Here is a 5,864-nt window from a genome sequence, read left to right on the forward strand (position 1 = left end):
CCCCTGCGGCTGAGCTCATGTGCAAGGTCTAGGGACCCACACTATTGTGTGCGCCCTGCGGGGTTCTCACCGATCTCTACAAGCCTGTTTCTTTCTCTTTGAGCTTTGGTCTCTGTGGTGATGGGATTTATCTGACTGTGGAAAGCACAACCTTGGAGCAGGTCCCTGGTCCTTCTTGTTTCTGGGGTGGCTGAGCGCAGGGCCTTTAAGGCTGATCTGAAGATGAAAGGCAAAGATGTCCACAGGCATAGCACATCCTAAGTACTTGATAAATGCTTTCCTTTGCTCTTTTCTGTTTTTATTCTCTGGGTCAGTCCAGTGTAGTACTGGAGGGCAGTGTATAGTCTGCACTGGGCTGGCTGGTGACTGAGGCCTGTGGCTGACTCAGGTTTCTAGACATTGAGAAGGAAGCAAATCTCTGCTACTTTACCCCAAGTACAGCATTAGGTCAGTGGTTGGAAGTTAAAGCAAGTCAGATTTGAGCTAGAAATGAAGAACTTTCTGGCTTTTCCTTTTGAGAAATATGTTCCCAAGATAAACCCTATCCTGGAAGATATTCCCGAGTGGGCTGTAGCTGCAGACCTCAACCTGAGGGGAGTAGGTATTGACGAGGCTTTGAGTTAGTATATACCACACTCTGAGAAACTTTCCTGGATCACTAAGAGTACTGTATGAATGCTTGATTGTGCCAGGAATGATTTGATGCTCTGTCAGAAGCTCTGCCCTTTTGGGGAGGACATATGTCAGCCCATATTGAGAGACTAAGGAGCTGATGGAGTTTCCTTCCCCTTTGCCCACTGGCTGGGCATAGAAGGATCAGCAAGTCATTCCAAGACATGCCACAGGGCCAAGGAAGCAGATGCTTTAGCCAGACACCTGCGCGTGCGTGTGTGTGTATACACACACACACACACACACACACACGTACTCTGCCCACTTCCCTGCTGGTCCTTCCTAAGGGTTCTCACTGAACTCAACAATGATCATATCCTTGGGGCTCCTCATAACAAACTGGGAGCACCCTTTATCCCACTTAACTATCAGGATGAGCTGACCTCGCCTTTAAGTATCTCTACTCCTTTTGAGATGGGTAATTAATTGTCACCTGCCTCATTTCTCCAGGGACTAGTGGCTGTGTTTGATTCATTAATTAACTGTACTCAGAGCCTTCTTGAAGCAGGCTCTTATCTCACAGTAAACATCACTTGTTATGTGCTCAACACATTCCAGATGCAGTGCTAAACACTTGCACACATTGTCTCATTTAGCCAGCTCAGCAAGGGCTAGGGAGAGCCAGCCAGAACCAGTCTTGTAGGTGAGAACAAATGAGAGTCCTTGGCAGCAGAACAGAGCTGGGACTTGATGACTCCCAAGATCTCTCACACTCACCAACGTCCCACTCAGAGATAGGAAAATGAGCTCCATACAGATGATTCTATATAAGGGGAGGTCGGAGAGCCCTGGAGAGCACCAAGAGGAAACCACAGGCTGGCCAGCCAATCAACTCCTACAATCATTTCCACTCAGTCTCAATCAGGACTACTTAATTGCCTTTTGGTGATTGTCTTAGATCCTTAGATGCTGTCAAATGTGTGCCAAAAATCTTCAAAAGAAGCCTTACCATCAAACATTGCCTTTGCCACCAGCTTATCCACACTTCCACATCTTCTCCGAGCAGTGAGTGCGGTAGCCATCCATGGTCTGAGCAGCTAAGCATCCAGGAAGTGGCTTGGCCTTTGACCCTGGGCTCTGAGTTATTACTCCTTCCTGTGTGGTGTGACTTTATTTAGTGGTATTTGTCTCGTTTAAACTGTGACTGGCTTCAATGACTCAAAGCAGTAGACACATTGTGTGTGTGCACACATGTGTACCAGTGTGCTTGCATATAGAGGTCAGAGGTCAGCAACATTGGCTGTCTTCTTCTGCCACTCCCCTGGAATTTTCTGTTTTGGCTAAACTGGCTAGCTAGCAAGTACCCAGGATCCCCCCATCTCTGCTTTCCCCTAAAGCTAGAGTCACAGACAAATTCACCACAGCCAGCCCTCAGTGGGTGCTGGGAATCACGACTCAGAATCTTGTGCTTCTGAAAGCGCGTTATCTGCTGAGCCATCCCTCCAGCCTTCCTTACCTTCACTTCAAAACATTTACAGAAGGTCAATGTGACTTTCCCAAAGCCACACAGCCAACAGAAATGCACAGAGCAGATTTCATTTGGATAATGGTGCAGTGGTCAACACTCACCTTGCTTTTTGTGTATGAAAAAAAGCAAGGATTTTATTTTTTAAACTCATTTGTAAAAACAGAAAAGGGAGGAATAAAGAGGAGTCTCTGAGCTGACTTCATAGAAACAACATACCATCAGCTTTCCTGAAACAGCAAGGTCTAGTACAAACAAAAGAAGTCTAGTCTCTAGAACTCAGTTCTCCAGGCTGGGCAGCAGCAGGCTAAGGGCAGGGCTAGCCATTCCTCTTCAACAGGCTTCCCAGTTGCATGGCAACTTCAATCCTGTCCCCATCTTTTTTACAATATATAGTTTAGTGGATGTAACTCAGCCAACAGATGGTGGAGGTGCTGAAAACCATCCAACACTCAGAAATGTGCGGGGCAGTTTGCAAGGCTTGCTTTCCAGTCTGGGCAAACGCAGCTTCTGTAAAAGTGGTCTTTTATGCTATGAAAAATGGGACCTTTGAATGTGAGCAACTTCAGGGACGAGGGTTGATAACCTTCATCAGAGGCAAAGACGCCAACTTCTCTCCAGTGTTCTGCAAATATTTAAGCTCAGGGAGCACATTCTGGTGTGGTGTGGGAGAAAAAGGTGACCATGAGGAACTATGCACACCCACACATCACAGTGGGTTAATATCTTCAATTAACCCAATGGCAAGTCCTAGAATCACCGAAGAGACAAACTTGTAAGTGTGTCTGGGAAAGAGTTTGTAGATTGGATTAACTGAGATTGGAAAACACACTCCAAGTATGAGAATAGCATCCTGTGGGGCGGGATCCTGGGCTACATAAGAGGAAGATAGAAGCTGGGTACCAGCGTTCATCCCTATCTATTTCCTGACCATAGATGCAATGTGACCAGCTGGCTTGCATGTCTCCACCATACCTTCTCCACCAGGATGGGATGGACCCTCAAACTGTGAGCCCACATAAACACTTCCACCTGTAAGCTGCCTTTTTCAGGTCCCTAGCCACTGGACAGTGGGTCCTCTGGCTTGAAGGGCACCCACCCAGCTTCTGCTCATGACTGGGAGTGTCATTCTGCAGACTAGAAGAACAAAGCTCTCCTAAAGGAAAAGGGCTTCTTCCAAGGCCAGAAACAGTGTCCAAGTCTCTCTCAGGAGTCCTCAGGAAGGAGCCAGCTTAAGACTCTAGACAGACTGAAGTGAAGGCTGGTGGGGACTCTTTTTGTCCAGGACACCTAGGAGATTTTGGAAGAGGTGGTGTTGGCTGGTTGGCAAGTATAAATGTTTCTGTTGTTGAACATTACCTCATGCTCTTAGGCTGTAGACAATGAAGGGTTCAGAAGTTTGATTGAACATGTCAGGTGGCAGAATCATGAATCTACCCAAATCCAAGTCCATCCAGAGAACAAAAGAATGAAAAATAACCAGAGATTTGGAACAGTAGTTATTTTGTGGTGTTTTGTGATGTTGTTGCCTTCATGTCTCAGATCTAGGCCTGCTAGATTGAACAACTTTGAGGGATGGCCAAGAAAATTAAAGTGTACAAGAGAGCAAAAGTGCAAGAGAATGGGGACTGTGGGTGGGTGGGGTACACATAGGCATGTGAAGCCCAAGGAGGTGGGATGTATCTGTTGCTGTAGTTCCCAGCACAAGCCTCATCCTGGGAAGCACCTGCGGTGGCTTTTAATTGCTGCCACATCCTAAAACATTGTGACAGTGAGCTCAATGTACTCCTTCGTGAGAGAGCATGAGGGATGATAGCTGAGGAGGTGACACACAGGAATCAGCCCAGGTCTCTTGGGGTTCCTCATGTGAGTCACAGACTGGAAAATCTTGATGTGGATATGGCAAGGGAAGCCAACATCAGGGGGTTTATTGTTCCCAGGCCTTCATTGGCTCTCAGGATGCTTCACTCCAGAGAAACCTTAACCGGGAGGGTCCTGATCAGTCCTTTACTTCCCCCAGGCAATGGCTCCAACAATCCAGATGGAGCACTTGTTCATTCATTCATTCATTCATTCATTCATTCATTCACCACATACTCTGGATGTGAAGAAACCAGAGTAAGAACCCCTGTATTCTGGAAGCTCTGAGCTGAGTAAATCTTGAAGAGACAAGGTCCTGACAGCGTGAAGTCCTTTAAGTAGGAAGTGTTTAGTGACAGCTGGGCATCTCTCCTGTGTTGTTCTAGCTCTGAACTATGTTGACAGTGGTGAGTGGAGAGTTAGTCTTTTCCTTGACAACCTCATAGCAAAGAACCTGTCATAACAGAGAGGTCCACTGGCCTCTGAAGTCCTTGCTGGCAATATCCTAAGCCCAGAGTGGTACCTTCAGTCTATCATGCCAAATAATAATAATAATAATAATAATAGCAATGATGATGATGACAATGGAGAAACCATGAGAGACTGGCTGAATTATGCAAACCTCAAGTTAAAGCAACACACCCCCCCGTACCTTCTTGCTCCTGCTAGCACTGCCTTGTAAGGAGGTGTATGCTGGGGTTAATAAAAGCGTGATACAGAATCCTTCCTGTGATTGACACATGAAGATCTGGTGACTTAACAATAGAATGACAAGACAGACTGAAGCTCTTGCTCTCTAGGGAAAGACAAGGTCTTTCTCTTGGGATGGAGGCTCTATAGGGAGCACCCAAGGCAGCTCTGCCCCTCGAGGACCTGCCACCCCCACCCAGGACCCCTCTTGAGCACAGAGAATGAAAACTTGCACTTATTCCTTGTTCTCCTGTCAGAATTGATCACTACTACCGGTCTGACACCTGCTGACAATCTGGATTGCGGTGAGAGGAGGCAGCATGTGGAGGAGGAGGAGAAGGAAGAGGAGGAGGAAGAAGAAGAGGAGGAGGAGGAGGAGGAGGAGGAGGAGGAAGAAGAAGAGGAGGGAAGGGACCAGTGGGATGGAGCTGGGGAACAGGAAGAAACATGGCAGATGAAGCATGAGAAATGAAGGCAGGAGAGAACTCCGAATCCCGCTGCTCCACCTAAGGTTATGGAATGAAAGGGTGCAGGTGTGAGTTGCTAAGCTTTGGCTTTAGGGGCTGTCACAGTCCTCCAGCTAGGTGGCCTGGGGCAGCTGAGGGAAATCTCTGTGCCCTAAGCAGAGATACAAGCATTGCCCACCGTGACCCACCATAAAGCAAGCGAGCAAGTGACATGCCCAGCCTCCCTCTTCCATCTCTAACCCAGTGTCTGTGAGTCTCCTGAATCTCACTCCAGTGCTTCTGGGGATCACCCTCCATCCTGGATGGCAAAGCAGTAAGGACACCTCTGCAGCCATTTGCTGGATGCATTATAAACCTTTACAGGAGAAAGGACTTGCCTGAGGCTCTGTGGTGTCATGTGCACTGTCTCCAACAAGCACATTTGGTTCTGGGTTTCAGCCACCCAGACAAGCAGTGGAAGCAGTGGTGAGTGGCAGAGCTTCCCTGGGCACCACGAGGCCACCAGCCACAGAGATGTTTCATGTGGGATTGGTAAGGGACAGGTGACTGGCTAGGCATTGAGGTAACGGGCAGCCTGGCAGTGCCAGCTGACAGATTTACCTGTCTCCACTTTCTCAGGATGGGAACTGCAAATGTGTGGTCACTGTGCGTGGCTCTTGTGTGGTGGCTGGAGTTCAAATTCAGCAGGTCCTCATGTTTGTTCAGTAGTC

The 5,864-nt window shown here is 47.8% G+C and overlaps 1 protein-coding gene across 1 annotated transcript in view; it reads right to left on the minus strand.

Moving 5' to 3' along the window:
• The window catches only part of Fam163b (family with sequence similarity 163 member B), a 38,140-nt gene extending 32,276 nt beyond the window's left edge, over window positions 1-5,864 (minus strand). The window contains exon 1 of the mRNA XM_031373342.1: window positions 5,755-5,864. The gene's annotated coding sequence lies outside the window, so the exon portion shown is untranslated. The remainder of the gene's footprint in view (window positions 1-5,754) is intronic.

Source organism: Mastomys coucha, unplaced genomic scaffold (assembly GCF_008632895.1).
Source record: "Mastomys coucha isolate ucsf_1 unplaced genomic scaffold, UCSF_Mcou_1 pScaffold15, whole genome shotgun sequence".
NCBI lineage: Eukaryota > Metazoa > Chordata > Mammalia > Rodentia > Muridae > Mastomys > Mastomys coucha.